Here is a 27,148-nt window from a genome sequence, read left to right on the forward strand (position 1 = left end):
CTGTTCCTGTTGCCTTTCTTCAATCAACTAGAATCTTAATAATTTAAATATTATTAATTACTATTCACTGAACACTTTCAGTGAGCCCAGAACTATATTGATAGGCCTTTCTGTCTATTCTCCTACTTAAGTACCATGACAAACCTTCGAGGAAGGAATTGTGGATGTTGAAAGGTAACCAGAGCTTACCCTACTTCACCTAGTAAGATATGTTCCTAAATTTTGAAACATGGCACACTTTCCACGCCTGAGGCAGCTAGCTGTCTCACAGCACAAACCAAGGGTCTTGTGGACTAAAGTTTGAATCCTACTCCTGAGCTCCACAAGATGAGGCCAGGTTAGAAGTGATCCTTCAGGAGGAGTGGCAGGCCCTTTGATCAAAAGAGAAAATTATGGGGCTATATCTCCAGCACATGGGAGGCAGAGGCAGGAGGACCAAACTTTAAGGCCAGCTTGGACTTCACTGTGAGTTTTGGGTCAGCCTGGTGTACACAATGAAACTCCGTGTCAAAGCTAGGGGCAGGGGCATGGAAAAGGGATGGCAGGAGAAAGAATAGACTCATCCCAGAAGGTGTCACTTACATATGGCACGGCTTTCCTCATCACCGCCCACACTGAGATGCAAGAGACTGGCAGTGGTCTAGAGACACTTTCCAGAGGTGATAATCTAGGGATGCTAGGAATGAGAATGCACCATCTCCAGGGAAATAACCTAGTGGCAAGCCTCACTCCTCTCAGGGATTTCTGGGGCCTCTGGTACACTGAGAACAGTGGTTTGTTTCCTGACACAGGCCTAGGAAATGTCAGGCAGGTCAAGTCAGCTACAAGGCTGTTTTTATTCTCCTTTTAGGATGTAGCTAAGGGAATTGTCTTGGGACTTCTCTGGAAGCAAATCCTGAGACCACGGCACACAAGATCATGTGTATGTGCATGCATACATGCATGTGTGTGTATATTCATGTGGAGGCCAGTGGTTGACCTCTCATCTCCCCGCTTCTTCACTATACATTTTCCCCTTTGAGAGACTCACTGAACACAACACACACTAACCGATTGGATTGGTTGGCCAGTGAGCTCCAGGGATCTTCCTGTCTCTGCTCCCCTTGTGCTAGGATTACAGATGCCCACTTCCACACATGGCTTCTCTAGCACCATGCTTTTTTGGCATACTGCAATACTTCCTGCCATGATGAGGATGGACTAAACGTCTGGAACTGTAAACCAGCCCCAAGCAAATGCTTTCCTTTATAAGAGTTGCAGTGGGATACTGTCTGTTCACAGCAATAGAGCACTGACTAAGACATGGAGGTTAGCCCTGTTGAGGACCTTCTGAACTCAGCCTGGAATGTATCATGGTTGAGATATTTGTCCACAGACCCACTTTGGAGTGGGGAGGCACCTTCCATGGGCACCTCCCTGAATTTCTTACCTATCCAGTCAAGAAACTGAGAATTCCCAGGCAATCAGAGAAAGACTCATAGGAAAGACATAGGTGGTTGCAGGCTGAAGTCCTACAGCTGGCATGCTAAGGGTTGAATATGCCCAGAGATACATCCTACAGTGTGTGTGTGTGTGTGTATGTGTGTGTGTGTGTGTGTGTGTGTGCCATAGACACAGGAAATGTTATCTTCTTCTTCAAAAAAAAGACAATGGCCTTTCTGAGAATAAGAAACGGCAACAACCTTTTGTCTCCAGCCAGCTATTGGCCACATAAGGAAACAGGCCCAGAGCTTAAGCAGAACTAAACAAGTTTTATTGAACTGTAGATTTTCAAATATGTTGTTACTGTCCTAGTGTCATTTCTTTTGCTACAATAAAATACACTGACAAAAAGGAACTTAGGGGAGACAAGGGTTTATTCCAGCTTGTTTCCATATTGCCATTGATCGTTTTTGGGAGGTCAAGGTAGGAACTTCAGTTAGTCACATCACATCCAGTCAAGAACAGAGAGAAACACACACTACTTCCTTGCTTGTGCTCACTCTATTTCTCCACATTTATGCCATTCAGGAATCCAGCATAGGGAATGATGCTGTTCACAGTGGGCTAAGTCTTCCTACATCAATTATTTAATTAAGACAATGCCACCAAGGGCAATATAGACAATCTCTTATTGAAGCTCTTCTCTCAAGTTATTCTAGATCATCTTGACAATTAAAACTAGCCATCGTAGTAACCAACTGAAAAACTAAAAAGTACAAAGCCCACATGCCTGTTTTGGTTTATATTTTCTGCTCCAGCAGAACTACACTTTCATTTGTTTCACTTTTCATTTAATTGAAATAATTCATTTATTTGTTTATTGTTGTTTGAGACAGGGTCTTTACTCTGTGGTTCAGGTTACACCTGTCCACCTCTGCCTTCTGCAGACTGTGATTGCACATGTGCCCCACCCCTCCTACATACTTGTTCCTTTCTTTAAGATTTTTCTCCTTTGTTACCCCACAAGTTCCTCATCACATCTCATGAAAAGCATGCTTTCTGAAAGAGGGAGGTTACAGAATATATCTCAAAACTGGACCTGAAAAGGCAGTAATTTAAGGTTGAGAGCCTTATCTGTTCCTGTTCTAACTCACAAACAGATGACACAAAAGACCTACTAAGTTTACTAACAAGCAGCAAGCTTGTTACGAACAAGTAAGGTGGGCGGGTTCCAAGCTATTCTAACCTTCTGAGGCTGCCTGTTTCCCAGTCATGTGGTTCTTTACCTTCGGTCTGAATCTTGCCCTGGCTCACTCTGGTCCATGTGTGTACTTGTAGAGACTCCCTTGGCAGCCTGCTTATGGTGACTTGTCATGGTCTGTCTACAGCTTCTTCCCTTGTGGTTCTTCTTTCCCTGCTCTCTTCTGGAACCCTCTGATTCAGATTGGAAGTCCCACCTTCTTCTCTTCTGCCTAGCTCTTTTATTAGCCAATCAAGAGAGATGGAAAACAAATTTTATATAACATAGAGGCTGGAGATGGTTGACAGTGCCATCCTCTGTATCACACCCAGATGATTGGGCATAGAATTCAGCATCTGAATACACAGTGCACCAAAACCATCCTCCAACATGGTCCTGCTGAGAGACATAGTTCAAGATAAAGACTTTGCTAGTGATATCATGCTAGCTTTTGACACGAAGTTCTGACCATTTTTCTGCCAACAGAAGCAATGATTTTGTGATCTGCTACCTCCCCACGGAAGCCATCCAAGAGTAAATTCATGTCTTTGGCTTCTCGAGACAAGAATTTCTTCTCTTTTCACCTGCCAAACAGAAATGGGAATTTCTCACAGGTAGATGGCAGCTGTTAGTCAATATTCCTCTAAGAAAGCTCTTAGAGTAGAAAATCCCATTCTCACGATCTATTAATGCATCCTAAAAAGATGGAGTTAATGGAGTCACATGAGTTCTAAAAATGACTTTGGCTATAAAAGTAATCCTCCACTTTTAACTTCCAGAGAATGGACAGGCAATGAGGACCAGACTCATACATCTATTTATTCACTCAATGAATTATTACTGGTGCCTACTGTATGCCAAGCACAGAGTTAGTTGATGGGGATTAACAAGACTGGCAGGCTCCCTTCTGTGCTACTTATACTCCATTCAATGACACCAACATCTGTGATGGAAACCAGAAGTAGCTTCAGTACCACTGTCACTTGAGGGTCATGTCCCTGACCTGCCCAACTTTACTGATCTGTGTAAAGATCAGATAAATCCATGGCTGTAGAGTGAATGGGAAGATTGAGACAGCCATCAAGCTAAGCCATGGTTCTTGCTTGTTTGGTCTGTCTCCTTGCCAAGTGAGGAGAAACAACTATGTCTTCTAGTTGCATACTTAATTGGGAAGTTAAACCTGGGCAAGAGACCGCTTTGTCAGAAACTAGACAAAAAAAAGACTCCCAACTACAAAGATTTACTCTTTCACAAAAAAGCAAGGTGTTTTGTCTTAAAAATTAACACTGGGTGATCTCAGGCACAGCCTGCAGCTCTGTGTTCAGATGGGTCTTGGAAAGATGCATCCAGGCTAGGGAGATGGTTCTGTGGTTAAGAACACTGACTACTATTCCAGAGGATCCTGGTTCAATTCCCAGCACCCACAACATTAGTTCACGGGATACTGTGTTTTCTTCTGGCCTCCACAAGCACCAGGCAAGCATGTGGTGCAAACACACATGCAGGCAAAACATCTATACATACAAAATAAAAGATACACCCACTGTATATTCATTCTATTTAAAGTTGTGATATCTAGAAAGGGTCTTTTAAAGCCATTTTTCACTTCTGGGTAAACCAAGGTCCTAAGAGAAAAAAATGACTTATTAAAGATTGCCCAGCTGAAGAGGGGAAGCAGAGGGGACTCTGAGACTTAGCTGAAAGTCCTCTCCACAATGAAATACAGACAAGACTTTCCCATGAGTTGTCAGTTCATTCAGTAAGTTCCTATGAGTACCTTTGGATCCATAGGGCATGGCTAAGGGCTCAGGGCAAGCACTTTCAAGTAAAATTTCTAAATACTTTTATTTTGATTGTTGGCATATTAACTGTATATGTTAATGAGAGTCACTGATATTTCCAGACAGTCTTATAGCTCAGACTGGACTTTGCCTGCCTGGAACCTGCAGTATAGTCTAGGAGGAACTTGAACTGTTTCCTGGTCCTCCTACCTTAACCTTGCAAGCACTCTGGATTACAGACAGGCATGCATGGCTGCCATGCTTGGCTTAGATCTGCCCTTCCTCCACCATCCTACTTCCCTAAAACTACTATTATGCTTTCTACTCAAATTTCTCTCTAGATGTCTGGGGTTTCTGTTGTTTACTTTGGGTTTTGTATTATATGTTTGCTTTTTGCCAGGGTCCAGTATAGCCCAGGCTAGCCTCAAACTCATTAAATACCCAAACATGATCTTGAACTTCTAATCTTCCTAATTCCACTCCCAAAGGCTAGGATCGCAGGTGTGTGCAATCATGCCCAATTTTTGTACTGCCGATAGCCAAACCAGAGCTCCATGCGTGCTAGGTAAGCATGCTGGCATCTGAGCTACACCCCCAGCTCTCTTTCTCTTTTCTTTAAGATATTCTGACTTTTAAAGTTTTAAAGTGGAACCAGAGAACATGCATATATGCAGTGCCTTTTGATTATTCTGGGAGTCAAGTCAGCCTGTAAAATACCAGCATGGATGACTGTGGGAGTGGTCTGTTGGATGGTGGGTGGTGGGTGGTGTTAAGATCTCAGTCACTAGTCATCTGATTCAAATCCCAAGAGATAATTTCAACAGACCCTGCTTCAGAGAATCGCTGGGGAATCATCAACGCGACACTGTCCAGACAGACTGAGTGGAACCTGTAGCATGGTGTTTGGTACAAAGCTTATATGGATGTCAAGCTATTTTGATAATATATAGTGGGGCTATCTCTGACCTGCCAGTGATATAAATAATAATGCAGGGGCGTATTCATGTTTTAAAGCTTAGGCCTTAGCTGAGCAGTTTTCCAACTTCCTATTCAGACTAATTCTGGTATTACTTCCCTCCGTATGGCCAGCTCTATCTCTCTGGTCTGCTCTGGTCCATCCATTCACTTCTATGTCCACTGACTGAACTCCAGACTCTCCATTCTCCCAAAGTGCCCCCCTCAATTCTCCAAAGTGCTGCCTTCTGCTTTCTGTCCAGCAATTGGCCAACGGACCTTTACTAGAGCCAGTCAGATACAATTCTAGATTGCCTTGGGCAGGTAAGGAAGAACAAGTATTTACAAAATATGAGGGCAGTGATGGGCCATAGGAATAACAATGCCAAGATCCTTCCAGCATTTAGCTCTTTGCAGGTACAGAATTAACAATTGAGTATACAGAAACACACCTTCACACACTCTACCCCAACAATTATATGTGGTCTGCCAAAGCTATACTTACCTGACAGTCCAAAACTATAGATGAAACTATGTTGAATCTGTTGAAAGAGAGAATGTGACTGAAATTTTGTCCTACACAGAAAATAAACCCAAGTGCCTTACAAATATGGATTTTCAATGTTGAGCTTTAGTGAGGAATGTTATTTGCACATTGGGAAAACTTCCTTTTTAATCTCCAAATCTGTTGTCTGTCTTCCTATACATCCCACACATGGTCTCTGCATCCTGTCTATCTCTCAACCAAGAGGCATTTCTTGCCATCAGCATTCTGGCAATGGAAGAGCTCCAGGTACATTTTTATTCAAGCCAAAGCACACAGTGTTGATTTCTCGGAAAATCCCCAAATCTTCCAAGGTTATCCAAGAACACTGCTGGATAAAATTGAAACTGACAGAGATTTTCTGAGTCGACCCACTTTTTTTTCTTTTGCTGTTTTTTTTTTTTTTTTTTTGGTTTTTCTTTTTTAGCAACTTCCCTGATTGGGGGTCACAGTGAGCCATTCATTTTGGTGTTCTGCAAAGAGATTATCCTATCCTAAGGAATAAGACTATTTCAAAGGACCTAAAAAATAATAAACATACTTTTCCTGCATTTAAAGCTTTTGCCTCCTTGAACTTCTCATTTTTAGAATCTTTGCTGATAAGGACAAATGCAATTTTCACCATCAGTGGATCTGAACAGACAATTACATTAAGGAAAATAAGACAGGGTGAGGCCAATGATGTAAATCACATTGTGTGCAGCTAATGTGCAAACAAAGCCCTCAAATAAAAATGAACACACTCAAAACAGACCACTTTTTTGTAGCTAATCAGGATTCAATTTGCATAAACATTTCTTTACCCATCACCTACACACAATCACTTGCTGGCACTTGGGGGTCTGGGGAGTTAGGGGAATTCAACCAATTTTCAGAATACTTTCACTAAGAGAGTGGTTTGGTGTCTTAGGGAGGATTTACAGACTCCTAGCAAGCATTCTGCCTGATTGCTACAACCCATCGGGCTTACAATGACCTCATGCCCATTCCACATGGGATACTCATCACCACCTATGAGCTGGAAGTAGCTTAGTTAGTAGAGCATTTTTCTAGCATGCCCAAGGCCCTGAGTTCTAGCCCCAGCACTGACAAAAAGCACTCCTGTAACCCAGCACTCAAGAAGGAGGCAGGAAGACCAGAAGTTCCAAGTCATTATTGGCTTCATGGTTGAGTCTAGGCTAGCCTGGGCTACATGAGTCAATCCAGTTAGTTCTAAGGACTCTATGAAACTCCTGTCTATCCAGAGCTGAACGATGACTGAGAATTGCACCAAACCACTTAAGATTTATATTTGGTGGAAAGCTATGTTTGAGCTAGCCAAGCAAGATTGAGTTCACATCATGAACTCAATGGTAAGCATTTATGTACAGGAGAAAGGAAAAGAAATACTATTTAGGAAAGGACTATTAGGGACACTGTGGATTGGTATGGAAGAGTTGAGGCATGAAAGTTTTTGCAAAGAGAAACAGTAGCCTGTTCTTTAGAACCTGCCCAGTGCTTGGCATGAAAGGTAGCAGAGACCCAGACAGATGGAAAGCTATGACTCATGAGGTATTAATTGAAGACTTTATCACACAGAGAATTCAAGCCTTGGGTCCTCACCCATGTTGACGTGTACTGAGATCACAAAGCAGAGTGAGTTCTCCATAACCTACTCTCCTACACTTGGCCTCTGAAATGTTTCTGCCTGTCCATGGCTGCTGATGGGGAAGCAAAGGTCACTTCAGCATCTCAATAGAAGGGGAAAGCAGGGCTCAGGAGTCAGGAAGGGGATGTCCAGGCTAGTTTGCGGGAGATCTTGGGTTTCCACAAACAAACAAAGGAAATCTTTATGAGGATTTAGCCAGAGTGACCCTTTGCTACTTTATGAGTCTTTTCAGCTGAAGAAAACGTAAGAGAAGATGGCATAGGCCATTAGTGGTATGAGGAAAAGCTTGCAAGCTACTATCAGGACAGCAAGGAATCATTATGTCTCCCCACGTAAGTAAAAATAGGTCTGCTTCATTTCTCTAGTCCAGTGTTTTCCTAAAGTGACATAAATTATCAACAAGGTTTTGCATGGTGCATCATTCTGACAGGCGTGCATCTACTGCAAAGGGTTATGTCATATTCACAGCAGGTGATGCTGGGGTTGTATCTGTGACGCTTAAACACAATAGATCTTAAGTCACCGTACTTCCCTTTTTAAAGTGAATTGATTTCACTATCTAGCAACTAAATAATGGCCTATGTTGGACAAAGCAAAAATCATGACATCTAGCTCACAGTAGTTTGGGACTTTCTGTGAGGACCCAGCTCCTGGTTTCAGCCGAGGAAATTACTGGAGCCAAGTAATCCCCAAAGCTGGACTCACTAAATCTTGGAACAAATTGCATGAGAATTTAGCTGGCCAAATGCCTTCCATGCCAGGACCAAGCACCAATTAAAGTCATAGATGACAAAGCCAAAGTCACAGACAAAAAAGGGCAGAGGTTGCCGCTGGAGTGTCTTGGTAAAAGGGACATATAACCTTTATAAGCCCTGGTCAAGACAAACTCTGTCTTCCAACCAGCTACTCTATCACTGCCCCATAGTGCCACTGTTAACCTTCATGTCTTCTGACCCCAAATTACCTCTGTTCCCAATCCCTGATGCAGAGCTCAACCCAAAATTGTTCTAAGAAGTCCCCCAATGCCTCCAGCATCTCACATGTTTCAGTGTCTACTTTGAAGTGACCCATGCCCTCTCCACGTTTCTTCAATCCACTTTCTCTGGAGCAGGAAGTGCACCCACTAATCACACCTGAGATGCTTTGAAGGTGGACCAAACTACGCCTTAAACAAAGCTAAATCACAAAGGCTAGAGTCACCATATCTGGTTAAATCAAGAAGGGAAGCTGTGGTCAATGCTCGTGAAGCTTGCTAATATCACTGTTTAACAAAGAATGAGTTCTAGATGAAAGCTGTCATGCTGCAGTGGATCCATCTGGAACCTAACATTATTTTGTTTGTCATATACTAATTTTATATTTCAGTTAATTTCTAGCTGATGCGTAAAATCCGTAAACATACACGCTGATCAGGAAACATATCCCTTTGGTACAGGTATGCTGTGTGTAATGTTTACATCAAGTTAAACTTGGCTCTCTCCGCAAACATGTGTCATTTCTTTAGAGTGATTTTCAAAATCCTTTCTACAGTAGTTGTCGCACTACTGTCGTTTGCAGAGAGCCTGCTGCACACAGCTACCAGAATCACTTGCTTTCTGCTGACTGTAATTTGTTACTCATTGATCAACCTTCCCCCTCCCTTCCCGAGTTCCTTGTGCCCAGCACTGGTAACCATGGTTAAAGTCTCAATTCCTGTGAATTTAACTTCTTTGCCTGTCATTTTGTGCCTGGCTCATTTCACTTAACATGATGATCTCTGATTCTCTCCACGTTATCTCAATGGCAGGATTCTGTTCTGTTTTTTTTTTTTTAAACAACTATCCTGTTCTTTTAAATACTATGTGCTGAGTATTCATAACACCTTGTCTCTTTTTTTTTGTCTATAAATGAATGCTGATTTCTATAAATTGTATTTTCTCTGGATTGATTAAGATATTACATGGTGTTTATTTTAATATATTACTAATACAGATAGATATCCAGTGGCTGGAGAGATGCTTACTTAGTGCCTGCCATGCAAGTATGAGTAGCTGAGTTTGGACCCCTAATACCCACGTAAAAGCCCAGTGCAGTGGTGTACATTTGTAATCCCAGAGCTGGAGGGGCAGAGACACTTGGATCTCTAGGGCATACTGGTCAACTACCTTAGCTGACTCTGTGAATTTTAGAGTCACTGAGGGAATCTTATCTCAAAGTGCCAGGTAGAGAGCAACTGAGGAAGATACTTAATATCGACCTCTTGCCTTCATGTCCATGTCTCTCTCTCTCTGTCTCTCTCTGTCTCTATCTCTCTGTCTCTGTCTCTATCTGTCTCTCTGTCTCTATCTCTCTGTCTCTGTCTCTCTCTGTCTCTCTGTCTCTCTCTCTGTCTCTGTCTCTGTCTCTGTCTCTCTCTCTCTCTCTCTCACACACACACACACATACACACACACACACACACACACACACACACACACACATCAAAAATATATATATATTCCAGGACATTCTCAGATCATACTTGGTCATGATTGCTTCCACTCAATGCTTGATTTCGTGAAGAGGTCATTTCTGAACTGACATGCCTTTCTTTCTTTTCTTCTAACAGGACACACCCTTCAGACTTTGTAGGCTTGGTTACAGAATAAAGCTAAAAGTCACAATAAAATAGATTATATATTTTGTAAAATTCCTTATATATATAAAATTATGCTTATACTATAGTCTATTAATTATGCAATAGTATTATGACTGAAAAAGTACATACATAGACTTAATTTTAAAATACTTTATTGCTAAAAATGATGTTACCTGAGTCTTTTTTTTAAGACTTTATTTTATTTTATTTTATGTATTTTTATGTCTTCTGGTGTGTCAGACCAGACACTGTAGACAGCTACAGTGTCTTCAGACACACCAGATGAGGGCATCAGATCCCATTACAGATGATTGTGAGCCACCATGTGGTTGCTGGGAATTGAACTCAGGACTCAAGTCTTAAGTAAGTCAATTTTATTGCTGGTGGTTGGCCTTACCTCAATGTTGATGGGTACTGACTGATCAGGATGGAGACTAATGAGGGTTGGGAGAGCTATGGCGATTTCTTCTTCTCCTTCTTCTTCTTCTTCTTCTTCTTCTCCTTCTCCTTCTCCTTCTCCTTCTCCTTCTCCTTCTCCTTCTCCTTCTTCTTCTTCTTCTTCTTCTTCTTCTTCTTCTTCTTCTTCTTCTTCTTCTTCTTCTTCTTCTTCTTCGCTGAAGTGGGAATTTCTGGTTTAATTGGAGACTCAATTGTGTCATGTGATGTTTTTCTGGAAGCTGTCTTATGAGAGGATGTTTTGCAGAAGCAGGCATGTGGGAAGATGTTTTGCTGAGAACAGACAATCTTCTAGATTGAACCATTACCATTGAATTGTGTTTGGTATTTTACTAGTGGACAGGACTGTAGACAACAAAGATTGGAATTACCCCAAGGAACTACTTCTAAACAGGTCCATGCCATCTTCCTCTCTGACCTTTAGTTGGTGGACTATAATGGAGGTTGAAGAATTTAAGAACCATTATTAAAGTAGGTTTTGAGAAATATAAGCCTACAATTATTGTTGTTATTATTATATTTTTGATATAGGGTCTTACTATGTAGCTTTGGCTGTCCTGGAACCTAGTATGTAGACAAGGCTTGACTCTAACTCATAGAAATCTGCCTGCCTCTGCTTCCTGACTGCTGAAATTAAAGGTGTGTGCTGCCACATCTAGCTGGCTGTGGCAATTACTTAAAGTATGAGTGAGATTTGTCATATTAATTTGCTTTTTTCCTTCAGGAGACATTTGTCTATAACACCTGATACTGTTTTGTAGCATTTTAGCTACTGTAGACTTTTTAAAAAATCAGAGTTTATCCTCTCAGAGCCTAATGCCTTATCAATTAAGTCTATGCCTCATTCTGAACCTTCTGTTGTCATCTGTTCCCAGAATCCTCATCCTCTTAAGAAACCACTTTCTTTGTTCGTCTGTAAGAAGCAATGTTTCACCCACCAGTTTCATCTTGTGATTGCAGCAATTCAGTCACATCTTCAGAGGACTAACCTCAAACTTGCTATGTAGCCATGGATGTAGATCTACCTTAATTAGGGTTTCTACTGCAGTGATAAAACACCATGATCAAAAATAACGGAGCAAACAGGGCTTTTCTCCTCCTCCTCTTCTTCCTCCTCTTCCTCCTCCTCTCTCCTTTTCTATCTCCCTTCTCCTCCTCCCCCTCCTTTCCCCCTCTCCTCCTCTCCCTCCTCATTCTCCTTCTACACTTCCACATCACAGTCATTATTGAAAGAAGTCAGAACAGGAACTCAAACAGGGATAGAACCTGGAAGTAGGAGCTGATGCAGAGGCCATGGAAGAGTGCTGCTTAGTGACTTGCTCCTCACAGCTTGCTCAGCTTGCTTTCTCATAACACCCAAGACCACCAGTCCAGGGATGGCACCACTCATGGGCTGAGCCCTCCCTCATCAATCATTGATTAAGAAAATGCTCTACAGGTTTGCCTACAGCCCGCTCTTACAGAAGCAAATGTTTGGTTTAAGTTTTCTCTTCTTTGATGACTTAGCTAGTGTCAAGAGGACATATAAAAGTAGCCAGCACACAATCCACATAGCCACAGAGGTTAGGTACCTAGTAAGGAAGCAGAGGGAGAGGATCTCCCAAAGAAGGAAAAATAGAATGGAGTCATACAGAGTCACAAAGGGGAACTGAGACTAGGAGGACTAAATAGGGAGGAGGATGGGAGAGAAGGGTAAAGGAGGGAATATGGGGCAAGGACAACTAACGCTAAAAGCCTTTTGAAAGCCATATGGAAACTTAGTACTATAGAAGCTTCCTAAATATATACACATATGAGAGGAATTTAAATGAAGTCATCATATAATGGGGGAAAATGTCCCAACAAGACATATTATACCATCAAGTAAAATCTCCAATGCCAGGAATAAGTTGGGTCATATCAGGGTGTTTTGTGCTATTTTTGTTTCATTTGGGGGTTTTCTCCCATTTTTTGTCATATTGGTTTTTCTCTTTTTTTATATTTTAAATACTTGTTTTAGGGAGGCTGGGGAAAGAACATGAAGTTGGGTGGGTATGGAGGTGGGGAGGATCAAGTTGGGGGATAGGAAAACATGATCAAAATATATTGTGCAAAAATTTTAACTTAAAAAACTTAGCTAACTCCTGAGTGCTGGATTAGAAGTGTGTGTCCCACCATGCCCAGCTCTGCTCATGTTAGGCTCTGTTGACTGGGCCATATCCCTGGCTACAAAGCTCCACCTCTAATCTTAGCCCTACCCCATGTCCAGTGCACCCTGTCTCCACCATTCTGTGGTGACTTCCTCCACTGAAAGCTTGAACCCCTCAAAGTCAGCCAGGAAAGTTGGAATCAACTTCTTAATACCTGCTTACGTTGACATTTTGATCTCCTTCTGTGAATCAAGAACTTTCTTAATGGCATCTAGAATACAAATCTTTCCAGAAGCTTCTTAATTCCCCGTTTCCTGAGCTGACACAGTTTTATTAAACTCAAGTTTATCTGTAACCAAGTTTAATTAATTTTGTTGTTTAATAATAGAATTCAGTTTTCATTCTTTATATAGACTTTTTCCTTTTTTTTTTTTTTTTTTTTTTTTGGATTGGTTTGTTGTCTTTCTAGTTTCCCATGCTAAAGGTGAGTTTCTTGATTCATTTTCTGTCACTGTAACTGAACTTTACAAATTAGGCAATTTATAAAGGATGTAAAAGTGTCTTACTGAAATAATAGCACTTAAAGTCACAATGACTCCTGTGTGCTGTAGAATGCCTGTTGTGTTAGTAGGCTTGAATGACCAGGTGTTCTGTTAGTGAACAGTAAGAGTTTTCAAGGAATTGGGGAGGAGGAAGTTGAGGGAGAAGGAGAGGGAGAAAGGGGAGTGTGTGTGTGTGTGTGTGTGTGTGTGTGTGTGTGTTGGTTTGTTTGTTTTCCTGAGCAGTGAGTCTTCACAGCAGGCAGAAAACCATGTGGTAAACATAGAGACCTTCATCCAGACTCTGGACTGCTTGCAGAGCAGAGAATTGCTGGTATTCTTTAGCCTGTGAACTAGTCGGAGTATTAAATGGTCATTGGCTTCCACTTCAAGCTATCAACCTCACTAGCCCCTCCTTTTGAATGTTGAAGCCAAGAGTTGCTTCTCACTAAATATTCTAATCCTAAATGGCATGTCCTTCCAGCAAAGATGTTTTCATTCTGTTGAAAATGTGTTGCTCAATGTGTTCACTTTCATGCAATTCCTCAGCTGGAAATCTGGGGAAACTGCAACAGCACCCCCTGTTCCCTCTTGCTCTTGCTGTTGCTCTTGCTCAAATCTTGTGTACTCACCTCAACTAGCCTCAAACCTTTCTTTGGAAAGACTTGGGCCTTGCCCTGAAAGCTGGACATGTTCCTCTAAACACTCCTTTGCCTCCTTCCTATTGGTTTTGACTTGTAACGTTTTTAGCAGCACTCATTACGGGAGACTTGTGGAGCTCAAGGGGTGGCTCACCAAACCTGACTCTGAACCCTGAGACCCATGTGGTAGAAGAAGAGAACTGATTCCTGCCAGTTGTCCTGCCTCTTGTGTGCAGTAGCACACTTCTGGCCACACATGCAAAATAAATAAAAACAGGATTAAAAGAATTTTATTCTGTCTTTATTTGGCTACTTTGGGATATTTTTCTCTTCTGCATGCAAGAGATATACGATATCTTAGGTTTTCTATTGTGACCATTTACTTAATTGGTGACAGAGTCTCACTTTGTAGATCAGGCTGGCTAAAAACTTAAAATCTTCCTGCCTCACCATCATGAATTCTGGAATTATAAGTGTGTGCCACCACATCTGACTTTATTATGATTGTAACAAAGAACTGACAATTAGAAATCGATAGCTTATGTGAGATGAATTAATATAAGATTGCCATATGTGTCTCAATTTATTTTGATCTCATTGTTCATCAGACAATTTCAGTGTTGTCCTTCATAGTTTTGCATCTTATTTTGTTATTGCTGTGGAACATGGTGTCTTTTCTCACTAGCATCTTCTAAGTGATATTAGTCATATGTTTACCAACAGTTTTTCTTTGTGATTTTAAATAATTTGACCACAATAGTAAACTAATATTACAATTAATAGCTATTTGAATTCCCTTGGATTTTCTGGGTAGGCAATCACCTGCAAACAAGTGTATGAAATAGGTACTTAGCACATTTTATATATCTTTCATCCACTATTCAGCCAGGTAGAGTTGTTTGTTTGTTTGTTTGTTTGTTTGTTTTTAATCAACATCTCAATCATCCAATTTTACCTATGAAGATGTAGGAGCCAGGTGCTGGGGTGGAAGCCTGCTAGCTCAGAGAGGCAGAGAAAGCACCCTGCTGACCTTACTCTTTAGCCAATGTCCTCCCTAGTCAATGAGAGAGAAGGAATACCACTCTCTCATACCTTCTCAAAAAAACCTCCTTCAAACTGATTGTCCTTCTCTTCTACTTGCTGTGTATCTCTCTATCCATCCTTCTGACTCCCTCTTACTCTCTATGGTTTTTTTTCCTTAACACTCCTCTGTCCATTTCCTGTCAAATGGTTCCTTGCTATGCCTCTTGAACTATGGGTGACTTAATTTAACCCTATTTACAATATTCAGTCAAAGATCTCTTGGTTTAAAGCTGTGTGTTAAGGCTGATCCATACAGAACAGGGTTTTCTAGTAAATAACACAAATAATCACAGTGTGATCAAATATCCTATAGCAGGGTGATAAGTATGGATCTATTTTCATTCTTCTACATGTAGATATCCAGTTAGACCAGCATCATTTGTTAAAGATGCTTTCCTTTTTCCATTGTATGGTTTTGGCTTCTTTGTAAAAACTCAAGTGGCAGTAGGTGTGTGGGTTTATTTCGGGGACTTTGATTCAATTTCATTGATCAACCTGTCTGTTGATACCATGCAGTATTTATTACCCCCAACACACCAGAAAAGCAAGACTGATTTAAAGTCACATCTCATGATGATGATAGAGGACTTTAAGGACATAAAAATCTCCCTTAAAGAAATATAGGAGAACTCAGGTAAACAGCTTGAAGCCCTTAAAGAGTAAACACAAAAATCCCTTAAAGAGTTACAGGAAAATACAACAAAACAAGTGAAGGAATTGAACAAAACCATCCAGGATCTAAAAATGGAAAAAGTATCAATAAGGAAATCACAAAGGGAGACAACACTGGAGATAGAAAACCTAGGAAAAAGATCAGGAGTCATAGATGCAAGCATCACCAACAGAATACAAGAGCTAGAAGAGAGAATCTCAGGGGCAGAAGATACCATAGAAAACATTGACTCAACAGTCAAAGAAAATGAAAAATGAAAAAGCCCCTAACTTAAAACACCCAGGAAATCCAGAACACAATGAGAAGACCAAACCGAAGGATAATAGGTATAGAGGAGAGCAAAGATTCCCAATGTAAAGGGCCAGTAAATATCTTCAACAAAATTATAGAAGAAAACTTCCCTAACCTAAAGAATGAGATACCCATAAACACACACTCTGTAGAATCCTACAGAGCCCCAAATAAACTGGACCAGAAAAGAAATTCCTCCTGCCACATAATAGTCAAAAAACCAAATGCACAAAACAAAGATAGAATATTAAAAGCAGTAAGGGAAAAAGGTCAAGTAACATATAAAGGCAGACCTATCAGAATTACACCAGACTTCTCACCAGAGACTATAAAAGCTAGAAGATCCTGTAAAGATGTCGTACAGACCCTAAGAGAACACAAATGCCAGCCCAGGCTACTATACTCAGCAGAACTCTCAGTTACCATACATGGAGAAACCAAAATATTCCATGACAAAACCAAATTTACACAATATCTTTCCACAAATCCAGCCCTACAAAGGATAATAGATGGAAAGCACCTACACAAGGAGGGAAACTACACCCTGGAAAAAGCAAGAAAGTAACCTTTCAACAAACCCAAAAGGAGATACCCACACAAACATGATTCCACCTCTAACAACAAAAATAAGAGGAAGTAACAATAACTTTTCTTAGTATCTCTTAACATCAATGGACTTAGTTCCCCAATCAAAAGACATAGACTAACAGGCTGTATATGTAAACAAGACCCAGCATTTTTGTGGCAACAGGAAACGCGCCTCAGTGACAAAGACAGACACTATCTCAGAGTAAAGGGCTGGAAAACAATTCTCTGAGGAAGTGGTCCCAAGAAACAAGCTGAAGTAGCCATTCTAATATTGAATAAAATTGACTTTCAACCAACAGTTATCAAAAAAGATGAGGAAGGACACTTCATACTCATCAAAGGAAAAATTTATCAAGAATTCTCAATTCTGAACATCTGTGTTCCAAATGCAAGGGCACCCATAATTATAAAAGAAATTTTACTAAAGATCAAAGCACACATTGCACTGCACATAATAATAGTGGGAGACCTCAACACCCCACTCTCATCAATAGACAGGCCATGGAAATAGAAGCTAAACAGAGACACAGTAAAACTAACAGAAGTGACCAGCCAAATAGTTTTTAACAGATATCTATAAAGCATTTCATCATAAGACAAAAGAATATATACCTACTTCTCAGCACCTCATGGTTCCTTCTCCAAAACTGACCATATAAGGTCACAAAACTGGCCTCAACTGATACAAGTAGATTGAAATTATTCCATGCATCCTATTAGATCACCACGTGCTAAGGCTGGTCTTCAATAACAACAAAAACAATAGAAAGCCCAGATACACATGGAAGCTGAACAATACCCTACTCAATGATAACTTGGTCAAGAAAGAAAGAAAGAAAGAAATTTAAGACTTTTTAGAATCCAATGAAAATGAAGGCACAGCATTCCAAAACTTATGGCACACAATGAAAGCAGTGCTAAGAGGAAAACTCATAGCTCTGAGTGCCTAAAAAAAAAAAAAAAAAAAAAAAAAAAAAAAAAAAAAAAACCTAGAGAAAGCATATACTAGCAGCTTAACAACACACCTGAAAGCTCTAGAACAAAAGAGAAGCAAATACACCCAAGAGGAGTAGACGGCAGGAAATAATCAAACTCAGGGCTGAAATCAACCAAGTAGAAACAAAATGAACTATACAAAGGATCAACAAAATCAGGAGCTGGTTTTTTAAGATCTTCCCTTCCCTTCCCTTCCCTTCCCTTCCCCTTCCCCTTCTCCTTCCCCTTCCCCTTCCTTTCTCTCTCTTTCTTTCCTCCTTTCCTCCTTTCTTTCTTTCTTTCTTTCTTTCTTTCTTTCTTTCTTTCTTTCTCTTTCTTTTCTCTCTTTCTTTCTTTCCTTTCTTTCTTTCTCTTTTCTCTCTTTCTTTCTTTCCTCCTTTCTTTCTTTCTTTCTTTCTTTCTTTCTTTCTTTCTTTCTTTCTTTCTTCCTTCCTCTCTTTCTCTCTCTCTCTCTTTCTTTCTTTCTTTCTTTCTTTCCTTCCTTCCTCCTTTCTTTGTGTCTTTCTTTTTCTTGTTATTTATTTGGTTTTTTTTTTTTTATCAAATATAGTCTAACAGGAGTCAAACTGAAAAAGGAAACTTCACTTGAGAAAATGTATCCATCAGATTGTCTAGTAGGCAAAAGATCAATGAGTATTTTCTTGGCTGATGATTTACATTTCAAATGCCATCCCTGAACAGCTGGAATAAGAAATCAGTCTGCACAAGATAGTAATTCTATCCATTCATGACCTCTTCTTCAGTGCCTGCCTCCAAGTTCATGTTGGATTTCCAGTCCTGACTACCATTCATAATATACTGTAAAATATAGGATGAAATAAACTCTTTCTTCTCAAAAAGAAAAGAAAAAAAAAGAAAAAAATGAAAAGGAAAAAAAAACATTGAAAATTAAAGGAGCCATTGAGGCCAGCCTGGTCTACAAAGTGAGTTCCAGGACAGCCAGGGATATACAGAGAAACCCTGTCACGAAAAGCCAAAAAAAAAAAAAAAAGAAAAAAAAAAAGAAAAAAGAAAAGAAAATTGAGAGAGAGAGAGTAAATCAAATAGAGCAGAAAGTGAGGAATGACCTTGAACTTATTGATACAGGAGACACCTTCCTGAACAGAGCACCATTCATTCAGGCTCTAAGATAAACAACTGATAAATGAGACCTTGTGGAACTGAAAAGCTTCTGTAAGGCAAGGACTTTCTCAATAGGACAAATCGACAGCCTACAGACTGGGAAAGGATCTTCACCAACCCTACATCTGACAGATGGCTAATATCTAAAATTGATAAAGAACTCAAGAAGTTAGATACCAACAACCCAAATAACCCAATTTAAAAATGGGGTATGGAGCTAAAGAGAGAATTCTCAACAGAGGAATCTTTATTATTATTATTGGGTATTTATTTCATTTACATTTCCAATGCAATCCCAAAAGTCCCCCACACCCTCCCACACCCACTCCCCCACCCACCCACTCCCACCTCTTGGCCCTGGCGTTCCCCTATACTGAGGCATATAAAGTCTGCACAACCAATGGGCCTCTCTTTCCATTGATGGCTAACCAAGCATTCTTCTGATACATATGCAGCTAGAGACACGAGCTCTGGGGGGGGGGGTGTTACTGGTTAGTTCATATTGTTGTTCCACCTATAGGGTTGCAGACCCCTTTAGCTCCTTGGGTACTTTCTCTAGCTCCTCCATTGGGGGCCCTGATCCATCCAATACCTGACTGTGAGCATCCACTTCTGAGTTTGCTAGGCCCTGGCATAGTCTCACATGAGACAGCTATATCAGGGTCCTTTCAGCAAAATCTTGCTAGTGTATGCAATGGTGTCAGCGTTTGGAGGCTGATTATGGGATGGATCTACGGATATGGCAGCCTCTAGATGGTTCATCCTTTCATTTCACCTCCAAACTCTGTCTCTGTAGCTCCTTCCATGGGTGCCTTACTCCTAATTTAAAGAAGGGGCAAAGTATCCACACCTTGGTCTTCGTTCTTCCCGAGCTTCATGTGTTTCACAAATTGTATCTTATATCTTAGGTATTCTAAGTTTCTGGGCTAATATCCACTTATCAGTGAGTACATATCATGTGAGTTCTTTTGTGATTGAGTTACCTCACTCAGGATGATGCCCTCCAGGTCCATCCATTTGCCTAGGAATTTGATAAATTCATTCTTTTTAATAGCTGAGTAGTACTCCATTTTGTAAATGTACCACATTTTCTGTATCCATTCCTCTGTTGAGGGGCATCTGGGTTCTTTCCAGTTTCTGGCTATTATAAATAAGGCTGCTATGAACATAGTGGAGCATGTGTCCTACTTACCGGTTGGGACATCTTCTGGATATATGCCCAGGAGAGGTATTGCGGGATCCTCCAGTAGTAACATGTCCAATTTTCTGAGGAACCACAAGACTGATTTCCAGAGTGGTTGTACAAGCTTGCAATCCCACCAACAATGGAGGAGTGTGTTCCTCTTTCTCCACATCCTCGCCAGCATCTGCTGTTACCTGAATTTTTGATCTTAGCCATTCTGACAGGTGTGAGGTGGAATCTCAGGGTTGTTTTGATTTGCATTTCCCTGATGATTAAGGATGCTGAACATTTTTTCAGGTGCTTCTCAGCCATTCGGTATTCCTCAGGTGAGAATTCTTTGTTTAGCTCTGAGCCCCATTTTGTAATGGGGTTATTTGATTTTCTGGAGTCCACCTTCTTGAGTTCTTTATATATATTGGATATTAGTCCCCTATCTGACTTAGGATAGGTAAAGATCCTTTCCCTATCTGTTGGTGGCCTTTTTGTCTTATTGACGGTGTCTTTTGCCTTACAGAAGCATTGCAATTTTATGAGGTCCCATTTGTTGATTCTTGATCTTACAACACAAGCCATTGCTGTTCTATTCAGGAACTTTTTCCCCTGTGCCTATATCTTCGAGGCTTTTCCCCACCTTCTCCTCTATAAGTTTCAGTGTCTCTGGTTTTATGTGGAGTTCCTTAATCCACTTAGATTTGACCTTAGTACAAGGAAATAGGAATGGATCAATTTGCATTCTTCTACATGATAACCGCCAGTTGTGTCAGCACCATTTGTTGAAAATGCTGTCTTTTTTCAACTGGATGGTTTTAGCTCCCTTGTCAAAGATCAAGTGACCATAGGTGTGGGTTCATTACTGGGTCTTCAATTCTATTTCATTGCTCTACTTGTCTGTTGCCATACCAATACCATGCAGTTTTTATCACAATTGCTCTGCATTACAGCTTTAGGTCAGGCATGGTGATACCACCAGAGGTTCTTTTATCCTTGAGAAGAGTTTTTGCTATCCTAGGGTTTTTGTTATTCCAGATGAATTTGCAGATTGCCCTTTCCAATCGTTTAAGAATTGAGTTGGATTTTTGATGGGGACTGCATTGAATCTTGCATTGCAAGATAGCCATTTTAACTATATTGATCCTGTCAATCCATAAACATGGGAGATCTTTCCATCTTCTGAGATCTTCTTTAATTTCTTTCTTTAGAGACTTAAAGTTCTTATCATACAGATCTTTCACTTCCTTAGAGTCACGCCAAGGTATTTTATATTGTTTGTGACTATTGAGAAGGGTGTTGTTTCCCTAATTTCTTTCTCAGCCTGTTTATCCTTTGTGTAGAGAAAGGTCATTGACTTGTTTGAGTTAATTTTTTATTCAGCCACTTCACCGAAGCTGTTTATCAGGTTTAGGAGTTCTCTGGTGGAATTTTTAGGGTCACTTATATATACTATCATGTCCTCTGCAAAAAGTGATATTTTGACTTCTTCCTTTCCAATTTGTATCCCCTTGATCTCCTTTTGTTGTCGAATTGCTCTGCCTAGGACTTCAAGTACAATATTGAATAGGTAGGGAGAAAGTGGGCAGCCTTGTCTAGTTCCTGATTTTAGTGGGATTGCTTCCAGCTTCTCACCATTTACTTTGATGTTGGCTACTGGTTTGCTGTAGATTGCTTTTATCATGTTTAGGTATGGGCCTTGAATTCCTGATCTTTCCAAGACTTTTATCATGAATGGGTGATGGATTTTGTCTAAGCTTTCTCCACATCTAAGGAGATGATCATGTGGTTTTTGTCTTTGAGTTTGTTTATATAATGGATTACATTGATGGATTTCCATATATTAAACCATCCCTGCATCCCTGGAATGAAACCTACTTGGTCAGGATGGATGATTGTTTTGATGTGTTCTGGGATTCGGTTAGCGAGAACTTTATTGAGGATTTTTGCATCAATATTGGTTTGAAATTCTCTATCTTTGTTGGGTCTTTCTGTGGTTTAGGTATCAGAGTAATTGTGACTTCATAGAATGAGTTTGGTAGAGTACCTTCTGCTTCTATTTTGTGGAATAGTTTGTGAAGAACTGGAATTAGGTCTTCTTTGAAGGTCTGATAGAACTCTGCACTAAACCCATCTGGTCCTGGGCTTTTTTTGGTTGGGAGACTATTAATGACTGCTTCTATTTCTTTAGGGGATATAGGACTGTTTAGGTCATTAACCTGATCCTGATTTAACTTTGGGACCTGGTATCTGTCTAGAAATTTGTCCATTTCATCCAGGTTCTCCAGTTTTGTTGAGTATAGCCTTTTGTAGAAGGATCTGATGGTGTTTTGGATTTCTTCAGGATCTGTTGTTATGTTTTCCTTTGCATTTCTGATTTTGTTAATTAGGATGCTGTCCCTGTGCCCTTTAGTGACTCTGGCTAAGGGTTTATCTATCTTGTTGATTTTCTCAAAGAACCAGCTCCTTGTTTGGTTGATCCTTTGAATAGTTCTTCTTGTTTCCACTTAGTTAATTTCGCCCCTGAGTTTGATTATTTTCTGCCTTCTACTCCTCTTGGGTGAATTTGCTTCCTTTGTTCTAGAGCTTTTAGGTGTGTTTTCAAGCTGCTAGTGTGTGCTCTCTCTGGTTTCTTTTTGGAGGCAATCAGTGCAATGAGTTTTCCTCTTAGAAATGCTTTCATTGTGTCCCATAAGTTTGGGTATGTTGTGGCTTCATTTTCATTAAACCCTAAAAAGTCCTTAATTTCTTTCTTTATTCCTTCTTTGACCAAGATATCATTGAGAAGTGTGTTGTTCAGTTTCCATGTGAATGTTGGCTTTCTATTATTTATGTTGTTGTTGAAGATCAGCCTTAGTTCATGGTGATCTGACAGGATGCAATGGGACAATTTCAATATTTTTGTATCTGTCGAGGCCTGTTTTGTGACAAATTATATGGTCAATTTTGGAGAAGGTACCATGAGGTGCTGAGAAGAAGGTATATCCTTTTGTTTTAGGATAAAATATTCTGTAGATATCTGTTAGATCCATTTGCTTCATAACTTCTGTTAGTTTCACTGTGTCCCTATTTAGTTTCTGTTTCCATGATCTGTCCATTGATGAAAGTGGTGTGTTGAAGTCTCCCGCTATTATTGTGTGAGGTGCAATGTGTGCTTTGAGCTTTAATAAAGTTTCTTTAATGAATGTGGCTGCCCTTGTATTTGGAGCATAGATATTCAGAATTGAGAGTAAAAATATGGAACACTTCAGGAATTTGTGTGTCATCCTTGTGCAGGGGCCATGCTAATCTTCTCTGTATTGTTCCAATTTTAGTATATGTGCTGCCAAAGCGAGCACTCAACAGAGGAATCTTGAATGGGCAAGAAAAACTTTTAGAAATGTTCAGAGTCCTTAGTCCTCAGGGAAATTCAAATCAAAATGACTCTGAGATTCTATCTTACACTAGTCAGAATGACTAAAATAAAAAACCTAAATAATAGCACATTCTGGTGAGGGTATTATACAAAGGAAACACCCCTTCATTGCTGATGGGGTGCAAACCACTTTGGAAATCAATCTAGCAGTTTCATAGAAAATTGGTAATAGTTCTACCTGAAGACTCATTTATATAACTCTTGGACATATACACAAAAGATGACCCACTATAATGTATATATATATATATATATATATATATATATATATATATATATATATATACTATATATAGGGATACTTGCTCAATTTGTTCATAGCAACTTTATTCATAATAGAAACTGGAAACAACATAGATGACCCTCATTTGAAGAATGAATAATGAAAATATGGTACATCTATACAGTAGAATTCTGTTCAGCTACTAAAAACAAAGACATGAATTCTGCAGGTAAATGGATGGAATTTGAGAATGTCATCCTGAGTGAGGTAACCCAGACCCCAAAGGACATGCATAGTATGTGGTCACTGATAAATAAATATTAGCCATAAAATACATAATACCCCTACTACACTCCACAGACCCGAAGAAGATTAAATAAGAAGCAAAGCATAAGTGAGGATGCTTGAATCTCACTTGGAAGGGGGGATAAAACAATTATAGCAGGCAGGTGGAGAGAGGAAACTGGGTGGGAGAGGGGAATGGGGGTCCTCTTAAATATTTCTATTCTACCTCTATTCTAACATCCAGGAAACTGCTTTTAAAAAAGAAATCCTTATTAATGTATTTTTCTGACTCATTAAATTTTATCTATTTCATATAGAAAAAAGAATCCAAGAATAGCAACATCATCAAATATCAGGGCCTCAATGGTAGATACTCACAAATTTCTCTTTTTGTACATATATTTTTGGATAATATGCACCCCCATTACTCTTTTGTCCTTCCTCATCCCTGGTCCCCTCCTTCTCTCAAATAGCTCCCTTCTATTTCCATCCCATGACTTAAAAACAAAACTCTAGTTTCTGCCTGAGAGAAGATACATAGCACATGTCTCTCTGACACGACATATTTATATATATAATCTCCAGTTCTATCTAGTTTATTCAGTTTATTTATTGCTCTGCTTTATGGTTGAATAAAAGTATTGTATTTGCCAATATATATCAATAAAATTGTTTTACATGCAAATAACACATTTTCCTTCTTGCCTCTTTTAAACTTTTGAGCATTTTTATGTATTCTTTGAAAATTTCATACATGAATACCATGTATTTTATATGTCCACCTCCATTCCTCCAAGTCATAGTCCCCTAGACCTCTTCCACATGCCTCCCTCCTGTGTTTATCTCCTCTTCCACCTCCTCTCTCTAAATCCTGTAAGTGCTATCTGAATGAACATAGGTGTAGTGATATGAGTCAACACACCCTCTCTATCAGCTCATATTGGAATACTTGATATTCAGTTGGTGGGGTTATGTGTGAAGGAGTAGAAGGCATGGCTTATTGGAGGAGGTGTGTCTCTGAGGTGGGCTTTGTAGTTTCAGATGCTTATGCCACCCCCACTAAGCTCTGCTTCCTCCTGGTGAATCAAAATGTGAGCTCTCAGGTAATGTTTCATCACCATGCCTGCCTGCCAGCTGCCATGCCCTTCTCCCATGATGGCCATGGACCATCTCCTCTGAAACTAGAGCCAATAAACCCTTTCTTCCACAAGTTGCCTTGGTCAGGGTGTCATACCGCAGCAATAGGAAAGTAACTAAGGCAATGGGCAATCTACCAGTGGCCACATCCCTGAAGAAAACAACTTCCATTCCCTCAACAGCCATCAATTTCCAACATCTTGTCAGCTGGTGGGACTTAATAAGCTCCTCTTTCCCCCCATCAGTGGTGGGGTGCTGACCAGCTTGATCTTGTGTCAGTTTTGTTGTTGTTGTTAACCCATTCATCTGGACATCTAGGCTGATTCCATAGCTGACCTGTTGCTACCGTACCACAGTAACCTAGAGTGTGCAGAGATAACCCACCATCTACCCAGGAATACTCTGAAACAACATCCCCATCAAAGCTGAGCTTCAAGAATATAGAAAGCTCCATCCTTCTGCTGGCAAAAGGACAGTATGGCAAAGAGCCTCACTTTGCTCTCTGAAAACAGACAGGATTTCTGCATCCTTGAGCCTTTCACATGCAGACTCTTCCCACCAACAGAAAAGTAATGCCACAACTCACATTGGGGACACTTATCCAGGAAGAGTTTAAAGATCTGAAGAGTGCAAACTGCCCTCCTGAAACATGTTCACCTTTCCTGTATTTGACTTATCCAATCTAAACTCAAAAAGAAAAAAAAAAAGGTGGGAAGGAGGGAGGGAAGCAGGAAAATAGGAAAATGAGGGCTTTGAAAATTCTGCTGGAGAGTGAGTGAGTGCAGCCTGTTATTATTAACTCCCAGCACCTTTATCCTTGGACGCTCCTGGAGTCTCCAGGCTGGCTCTCGGGACCCCTGCTATGAATGGTTCATTTTGAATGTGGAGAATGAGACTCACAGCTCCTAAATCAGCCAGAAATATTCATTGTCCTTTGTGTGCACATGTTCATAGGAAGCCGCCTCTACCACTGAAAAGATGGAAGTGGCAAGAATTCATAACCAGATGTTGTTCCTTGGCAAAGAAAATCTTTATTCAATCTTACCCAGTAGAGAATGAACAGGACATTATGAAAGAAAGCTAAGCTCATCTGGGAAGAGCTTTCTGAAATAGACTGGATTGAGACATTGCTTGCAACCATGTATACCTAATGTGCTGTGGTGGGAACAGCCTTAAACGTGTGTGTATCAGTTGTTCCCCGGAAGCAAGAAGCTTCTTGCTGGGAATTCAAACTTGACCTTGAGCACCAAGGGAGTCTCAACATCCAGAATGAGGTAGGACTGATGATGCCAGGCACAGTCACATGCTCTGTACCAAGTCGCCTGAACAAGCCTGATAATTTCCTTATCCTTGTCCTCCATAACCTTTTATCCTCTTAACTCTTAACCATCCATAAAGTCCGTTCAGTTGCCACCTCCTCCTCTGATCTTCTAGACCCCATGACCATACTTTAGCTCCTGTCACAGGACACTGCAGCCATTGGTCTTGTTGTCTGTCTTTCCCACTTGACTTCATGCCCCCTGGCATTGGATACTGCTCGACCAATGTGTCTGGTATGTGGTAAGACCTCAATAAATATTTTTTTGACTGAATGAACAGAGGATAGCCCAGCATAGCCATTCTAGAGGCAAAAGGCTGCTTCCTTGCTCTGGGCTCTTCTTTGGTTAAATGAAGGTGTTTTCAAGGTTAAATACATTTTTGGCACCACATTTAATTGGCTGGTTTCCCAAACACTGAATCATTTAGTTCCAGGAGAATTTTTTCCCCTCAGCAAATATTTCCTAAAGAAAAGTGGATGAGGTGATGGTTGGAAGAAAACGGAATACTCCGTGTAACTGTAGGGCAGTGCAAATGCTGCCAAAGCTGTCCCACAGCCGAGCCCACTTAGGATGTATCTATAAATATTTTCCTCAGCTAGGCTATTAAGATAAATTTATCCTGAAAACACTTTCTAAACAGGAAGGCAAGTGTGTTTGCTAATAATCCTGGGCTTTGCCTTTCTCTCTTTGCAATGCAGCTAGATAGGAAGGCATGGGTCCCCTCCACCCCCAACCTCTCCACCCTAGCTAGGAGCAAATTTGGTGTGTTGGCTCACCACCTCTGTCAAGAATTGTAATGGCTGTACCTCATTCAGGGGTTGATTAAGATGATCTTTCATCCTCAAATCAGATATACTTGTTTTCTAGAGAGGGG

General features: G+C 40.4%; 1 non-coding gene across 1 annotated transcript; it reads right to left on the reverse strand.

Annotated features, from left to right (window-relative positions):
* Window positions 1–23,126: 23,126 nt before the first annotated feature.
* LOC115031865 (U6 spliceosomal RNA) lies at window positions 23,127–23,233 on the reverse strand. Its single transcript, XR_003837502.1, has one exon. It is a non-coding gene; the product is annotated as a U6 spliceosomal RNA (small nuclear RNA).
* Between the last annotated feature and the right edge of the window lie 3,915 nt (window positions 23,234–27,148).

The sequence above is a fragment of the Mus caroli genome, unplaced genomic scaffold, assembly GCF_978045245.1.
Source record: "Mus caroli unplaced genomic scaffold, Mus_caroli_1 scaffold_10, whole genome shotgun sequence".
NCBI lineage: Eukaryota > Metazoa > Chordata > Mammalia > Rodentia > Muridae > Mus > Mus caroli.